The 7,502-nt window shown below is 42.0% G+C and overlaps 1 long non-coding RNA gene across 1 annotated transcript; it reads right to left on the bottom strand.

Annotated features, from left to right (window-relative positions):
- Nucleotides 1-268: 268 nt before the first annotated feature.
- On the bottom strand, nucleotides 269-7,484 carry LOC113946749. The gene is made up of 2 exons (XR_003527535.1): nucleotides 6,594-7,484; nucleotides 269-5,090 (listed from the first exon to the last, which is right to left on the bottom strand). It is a non-coding gene; the product is annotated as an uncharacterized LOC113946749 (long non-coding RNA).
- Between the last annotated feature and the right edge of the window lie 18 nt (nucleotides 7,485-7,502).

Genomic DNA, 7,502 nt, shown 5'->3' with positions numbered 1-7,502 from the left:
ATGAGAACGCCGTAAAAAATTAGATTTATTTATGCACATATTTATCCTCTCTAATTATAGAAATTAATCCTCTTACTTATGACTAAAAGGTAACGTCTAAGGCGTCCCTTTGATGTTTAACAGCATCATTTGTGGCTAACATTCCAACTGATTAAGGAATAATTGTTGTTAAATGCTTTACAAGTGGATAGTGTTTAATTGAGAGGCATTCATAATTTTACGGCTTACCACAAAATGAAACGTAATTAAAAACGCAGGAACTTCCAAGTGATTTTATTCCAATTATGTTTATTGTTCAGACTAATTACTGCACAAGATGGGGTACTTTTCCCCATCTCTAAATGGCACACGCTTCCCAAATATGCTCTTGCAGGTTTTTCTTTTGCAGGTACTGGCTTGGGACGGCTTTCTTAAGCCTCTGTTCCCCCCACCCCCAGCCCTCCATTATAATTAAATGCTCCAGTCTTTTTTTCTCTCCTCCCTGCAACACCTTGGGATGTGAGAAAGTGATGGCAGCTCTCTTCCCTCGGAGCTCGAAGCAATTGTAGAGGGGCTGATGAATTTCTTGAAGAAACGCCACACACTGAGGAAACCATCTCCTAGCAGGATTTTACAAACCAAAGTAAACAAAGCACCCCAGGGGCGATTTCCTCCTTTTGCGCAGCTCACTTCTCAATTTACCTCAGAAGGGATCACAAACACACATGCGAATTACATCAGAAATCATACTTGGTTTGGGGAAGATATTCTGGATGAGAAGGAGCAGAGAAATTGAAAGCGTTCAAAGGAAGGGATGGTCATTAAAATACCTGCCAGGCGCGCTGCCGTTCCCCTAACCAACCTTCCCTCTTCCCTGTGAACTCAGAAATCTCTTCAGCATCTATTTAAACATACACATCCCTGGGAGAAAAAAAAAAAAAGAAAAGGGAAAAAAAAAAGAAAGAAACCAACCTACACACACCTCAGGTCCATAACGCCTTTAGAACAACCTCATCCTCGGAAAAGGGTGGGGAATAAAGTTACTTGCCTAATTTTACTGTTTCCTCAATCGAAGAGTTTATTGTGAAAATGGGTTTGTTTATTTATTCCTGAGTTTCTTCTTCCCTCAGCTGAGCTCTTGGAGAAAATTAGGGAGTTCTCTGAGACCATGCTAATGAAAAATCAGTGCTAACAGTTAAAGGTAATAATCAGATCAAATCAGACTCTGATAAAATGGGGGCGGGGGGGGGGGGAGGCATCAAATGTCCAATACTGCTTCCAATTTGCTTTCTTTTCCTTCGGGCTCCTAATCATTAAGAAAGGATCACACACATATTTATTGCTCCTTTTGTCTCCTTTCTAGCAGGATGTAAACCCCTGTGCATGTGTGCGCATGGTTCGGGGGGGGGGGGCTTTGCACTCTCTGGGAGGGTTGCAGCATTCACAGGTGTGCTCTGGCTTGTCACTGTCTCCCTCCTCAGTTTCCCAATTCTCCTGGAGGGTTTAATCTAGGTGTGAGAGTAGAAAAGTGTTTAAATTCTACTGAGGAAATAATCAGGGGGGAAGTGGTGGTGGTGGTGGTGAAGGAATTCCCTCTTAAGGCAAGTTAGAAATAGCTCAAGCTTTCCAAATGGATGTTTAAATTGGACATAATGGAGAAATACCTCTTTTTTTTTCCTTCTTCTTTTTCTCTTCAGGTATGAGTCTTGAATCCTCTCATTAAACTGACACAGATTTCCAGAGATGGAGAAAAGGAGGGGTATCTGGGGTGGACATTTTATGTAAATGAGCAAATCTGAAATGTATTACAAATCCACTGTAATAAAACTGACAGTTTTGACAGTATTGACAACATAAATATATGTTGGAACACAGCACTTTCAGACACTTAACCGATGAAGCAATAAAAAGATTCGACTACAATATTTCAAATAATCGACATTGATGTTTTGATACATCATTTTTATACTTCGAATCGATCTATCACTCTATGACCGGTCAATTTTAAGTAAAAATCTGCTGCAATTATTTACGCTAGTGCCAATGACGACCTAATAACTGTTTTCAATTAATTACAGCAAAACTAAGCATTATGAGGACTAACCAGTCGCATATTCCATTGTACGGCATTTCTTGTATGGAGAACAAATACATATATGTATATTGTATTCTCTTTGTGGGATCAAAAGAAAGACATACAAAGACAATCACAATCTTAGAGGGAAAAAAATAAAAAGCAACCTCTTTTTGAGAACACACCACTGGCTCTTGCCACATACTTCTAGGAAACGCTATAATATTTTGTCAGCTCTCTCAGTGCAATACCAAAGCGAGCTCCTAAGACTTTTTTTTTTCCCTTTTCTCTTTGGGTTGTGCGCTGAATCCCGTTTCAAACAATGGGCCGAGCAGTTCTTGAAAAAAAAAAAAGGGGGGGGGGGGAAATTCATGCTTCGAGTGATCGCCTGCCTGTGTGTTGTGAGAGTCTCTGGATCATTTCAAAAGAGGTAGGAGTATATTGTTCTCTCCGGACCGAAAACTTCTGTAAAAATGAGAGCGCTCCTCTTCTGGAGTTTTATAGGCAGCTGGAGAACAAAAGGGGATATTTTGAGTGAGCGAGAGCAGAGCTCTGAGCAGAGTTTGGAGCCTTCACGGATTCTCTGATACTCACTAAACTCATTTAGTTTGCCCTAACTGTCCTTTTGGTTATCATGCCATATTGGAAAGAAGGATTTTTTTTCGTACTTCGGGTTTCTTCAAAAAAATGCAAACTAGATTTTTAACTATCTGGTGGAAGCAGTGGTGGGGGGGGGGTTTTTTTGGTGGGTTTGTTTTTTTTTTTTTTTTTTCTGGTGTATAAATGGAAATACATCGGTTGTTTATGATCTTCACTTTTACAAACCTCCCAGCCTAAATAAAATGAAATTTAAAAAAAAAAAAAATCTCAGCTCTCCTCTGACTTTAGCGTTTCATGTGCACCCGCGTGAGATAAACCGGACAAACCCGACGGGGTTCATCTGTGTGCCATTTCCCACAGCGGGTTTCGCCCCACAGGGATGGGGTGCGGGGAGGGGACCTCATCAAAGTCTTGCGGGAGTCGCTGAGTCAGGGACAGGAGTCCTGCGGACGCGGAGCGGACCCCGTCCCCGGCTTCGCGCAGGCGGCAGGCTGGGCCCGTGGTGGGTCCGCGGGCTCTTGCTGGAGCCCCGCCAGATAGCGCTAGAGGGCTGCTGATGGCATTCCGCGCTGCAGCCGGGGGAGAGGCAGACCGGAGGGGGGGACATCCCACAAATGCCAGGTTAGAGCCTTGTAACCCGGGGAAGGAGGGGGAGAAAGAGGGTCGGGAGAGAAGGATGACCCCGAATCGTTCTTGCTTCGTGTAGGTTTGGGGTTTTTTTTCCTTTAAAAAAAAAAGGGGGGGGGGGGGGGGGAGAAAGAGTTAAAAGTGAAGTTAACAGGTAAGTAAATGAACTCCTCCTAATCCAGCTCCCAAAGATCTCAGTCATACCACAGTCGAGGTCAAGAAAAGTTCACCGTGATGGGCTACCATTGACTTTCTGGACTAGAAAGATTTTCGACAAATAATAATACATTGCTGAGCGAAAAGCAAAGTATGCTACTGGCAGGCGGGGGGATCGGGGTGAGAAGCTAAATGAACCCAGTGATCTGCAGAAGCTAAAACGTGCATGATTTCACAGGGGCAATCGAGATGGGACCTCAAAAGTCGTGCAGCTGCGGGAAGTCGGAGGCGAATCAAAGTGTGCTGAGACGAATAAAAAGTGACTGAAGTTGTAAAAAGCAACCGTAAGGGCAAAGGAGAGTGTGCTAAAGAGTGGTTTTGGGGTTTAGCAATATGAACTGTGGTATAATCCTGATTCTAAAAAGGAAAAGGTACTATTTAAACCCCACACTTTGGTTTGTGAGCAAAACAAAAAGGAAAAATCCTGTGTATTTCACTACGGGGTCATGGTGATGTAATCCCGCATCCTCATTTTAACAGGCAGATTGTTTTCTTCATTAAATATGACACATTGCCTAGAACGATAGTTCGAGAAAAAATGCCAGTTCGAATATGCAAAATTTTTCACTCTCTTCCTCGATATCCTCAGCCCGTCCGTAGGGAGCTTTGCCTGCAAATGTAGTCTATGTGTTACGGAACACAATGGCATCATCCAAAAATACTTGAACTCAGCACACAAACAAACAAACATTAAATAAGGCTACAAACGAGATTAAGGTTCAAGTTATTTGTTTCTGTAGCAAGGCGTCAATTGTTCTAACAGATGTAGGGACGTTAAGAGGATTTAAACCACGCGAATTTAATAAACCAGATTAGCAATAGGTGCTTTCCACAAATGCCAAGAACCGGAAAGTAACTCTAGCCTAAATTACCCACCGTCCGGAGCATCACCTACAAGGAGAGCACAAAATTTCCTACAGAGTCCAATAGGATTTCGTGTAAGCATGGCTTATTTCCTCCAAAAAACTTTCTATTTGCATTAAATCTTGCACTAAGCACACACATGCGTGCAAAACAGCAGTTTAAGGTCTCCGAAGGGATTTATTCTTGAAATCTGAAATATTACCTGTTGTGCCATCCGCTTTTGCAAGGCTGTGGAAAAAGAGAGGGAGAGAGAGGGAGGTAGCGACCGAGCGAGAGAGGCATGTCTCAAAGCCAGCAAAGGACTAAGATGCCACACTTCGGAAAGGCTGATTGAAAACAGACTCTTCTTAAGTTTTAGAGGATTTTCTCTCTCGCTCCCTCCAAGGACTAAGAAGCCGATTTAGGAGTTTGAAGGGAATAGGTTTCAGCATCCATATTTGTTCTGGTGCACTTGTAAAATGCGATTTGAAGAGGATCTTTAGCCCTCTGATTGTCTTTGTATTGTTTTTCTTGAAACGGATCTTTTGCCCTTAATGAATCCCCACACAGCTGGACAGCTCCTGCTCGGACACTGAGAGCGCTAACCCCAAACTGACCCCAATTTGACACCACAAGATGAAATTTTACCGCCTGTTAAAACCATTTCCAGCCTCGGCAAAAGGAGCTGGCGGTTGACTGAGATGCACTTCCATACCAGACACCTCATTTCTCTTTGGACTTTTGAGCCGATCTATTAAAAAAAAAAAACCAAACCAAACCAACCAACCAACCAAACAAACAAAAAAAAACCCAACCAAAACAAAACAAAACCTCGAACACACACAGACTCACACCCCCCAATTCATCTCTCACACTTGTCCTGAAAACAGCCTTCGCTGTGAAAGTGATGCGGGAGAAATGGAAATTAGCCCATTTTAATTTTCCCGAATTGCTGTTTTTTAAACAGCACCAGTCTGGGGGGGAAGTAAATAAAAAATTACATAAGTATGTGAAAGCCCCCACCCCCTGCAAGCATGTGTCCCATTTTCCTCCGAGTTCCCAACAGCATCTTTGTTAATAGCTGAGTACTTCACTTAAGGGCGCTAAATTGAGATTCTTTTTTAATGGCTAAACTGTAACGCTTTATAAACCATGTTCTCTGTGTGCTTTAATCCACTGGGATAGCAAAGACGAAAAAGGCTTCAAGTCTTTTCACATGGAAAAAAAAATACGCAGAAGGAACATGAAAGCCCTTCATTTACTACATGCAATTTCACTTTCTATCAAGTTAAAATAATTTCTTAAGTTGGTCTCTGTACCAGATTACACACATGCACAGCAGGATGAGACAACGCAGGGGGTTAATTAGTTTAGGAGGGGAAAAAAAAAAGAAAACAAAAATTAAACAAGTGAAAGGAGCAGCATTGAATAGTGCAAAAACCTTTGGCTGCTTTTTTTCAGCTTTGATTTTAGTCTGTTTTCTAACAATTCCTTAGTCAGGAGAACCGAGATCTACAGGGACTTCTGTGAAAAACAGAATTGCCAACAAGAAAAAAAAAGTGTCTAAAATTATATTCTAAGCAATGAAGTGATTTATTCTATGGGAGCCAAGTCATCTAAAAACTTCTTTTTGTGAAGAAAACTGATGAACTTTTACAGTTTGAAGTCTGAACAAATACATGGAACCTCCAGTGGAGCTAGATTACTTTTGGACAACCAGGTTATAAGGAAAGACCCCTTCTTTGGTGATATCAAAACTGTTTTAAAAGAGACACACTTGTATGCCTCAAGGGGCAAGGCACTGCCTCGGTTAAAAAACAAGTTTGGAAGCTACAAATATTTGAACCACGTCCTCTAAGCTGGCTGCATCACAAGCAAATGATTCCAGGCAAGTTGAGAAATCTGGCATCTCTGGGGCGCGGGGGGTGCGGGGGGGAAAGGAAGGGGGAAGGAAGAAAGAAGGAAAAAACGCCAAATAACATTCACCGATTACTAGATCTCTTAAAAAAAAAATCTGTTAGAAAACCACCGCTGTAAAAGTAGGAAAGGATTTGCATAACCTACTGCTCTGTAGGTCTCCGCACACCCAAAGGATTAGCCAAGCATTCATTACCATGAATATCTTGAATTACGTTACCGATTTATACGACAGAGTATAAAATACTGCACAAGAAGGCTGACTTTTTCCCTACGAAATGAATCGACTTAATCACTGCTTGAAAGAGATCTACATACTAAGGGCTCTTCTACTCACCTCTCTTTAAAGTCCCGTGAAAGTCAGTCACAGCAATTCGGTTGCTCTTGGGACTAGCTTTAATCTTGTAGATCCTCTAGGAAAAAAAAAAAAAACAAACCGGATCTGCTCTCCGGCTTCTGGCGGGTTTTAAGCAGGGTGCAACTCTCGCTAAAAGTAGGAGAGGGACTTTTCTCCATATTCCCCTCATATTTGTAAATACAGCCCTGCTCTGCAAGGCTCGGCTCTAGCGGAACACGCAGGAATGCCCACTGGCATTTGTCAGCCCTCCACACTATCTTTCTTTATATGTGAGGGTTGATTTCCCGCAGACATCATTGTTATGATGGCTCATTTAATCAAACTGTTTAATTGCTCCGGTAATCACTATCATCATCACAGGTACTCAATCATTCATCATTTTGGAGGGGTTTATTGACCTCTGGAGCTCATTCCCTTCGCCTATTAAAATCAGGCCAAATATCTATACCCATCCCTTGAGTCATTTTCCTAAAGTTTAAAAAAAAAAACAAAACCAAAACAAACAAACAAACAAACCAACCACAAAATCAAAACCCAAAAAAGTCCAAGCAAACAACAACAACAAAAAAAAAACCAGTGAAAAGCATCGTCATCATCACGAAAAGCAAAGCAACCCAAAATCTAACTGAATATCATTTTTTCTGCCGTGTATTTTCAAAAGCCATCTATGTATGAGGCCACATTCACAATCGGGTACATAATCATTGATAAATCCCACTATTAACGGGATAGTCTGTTTTAGATTTTATGTGCAGGGGACCGTGAACGAGGGTGGGGGGGTTGGGGAGGACAAAACTGCAGCAATCGATAGTTTGACCATCGCTCCTCCCCTAAACTTCAAGCACCCCCCATGATTGATGATCCCGCGTAGCTTTGGTAATTGACTGC

This window comes from Corapipo altera, unplaced genomic scaffold (assembly GCF_003945725.1).
Source record: "Corapipo altera isolate COAL_440 unplaced genomic scaffold, ASM394572v1 23b, whole genome shotgun sequence".
In the NCBI taxonomy this organism is placed as follows: domain Eukaryota; kingdom Metazoa; phylum Chordata; class Aves; order Passeriformes; family Pipridae; genus Corapipo; species Corapipo altera.
Note: the sequence above shows the minus strand (reverse complement) of the source record. Positions and strands in the feature narration are given on the sequence as shown.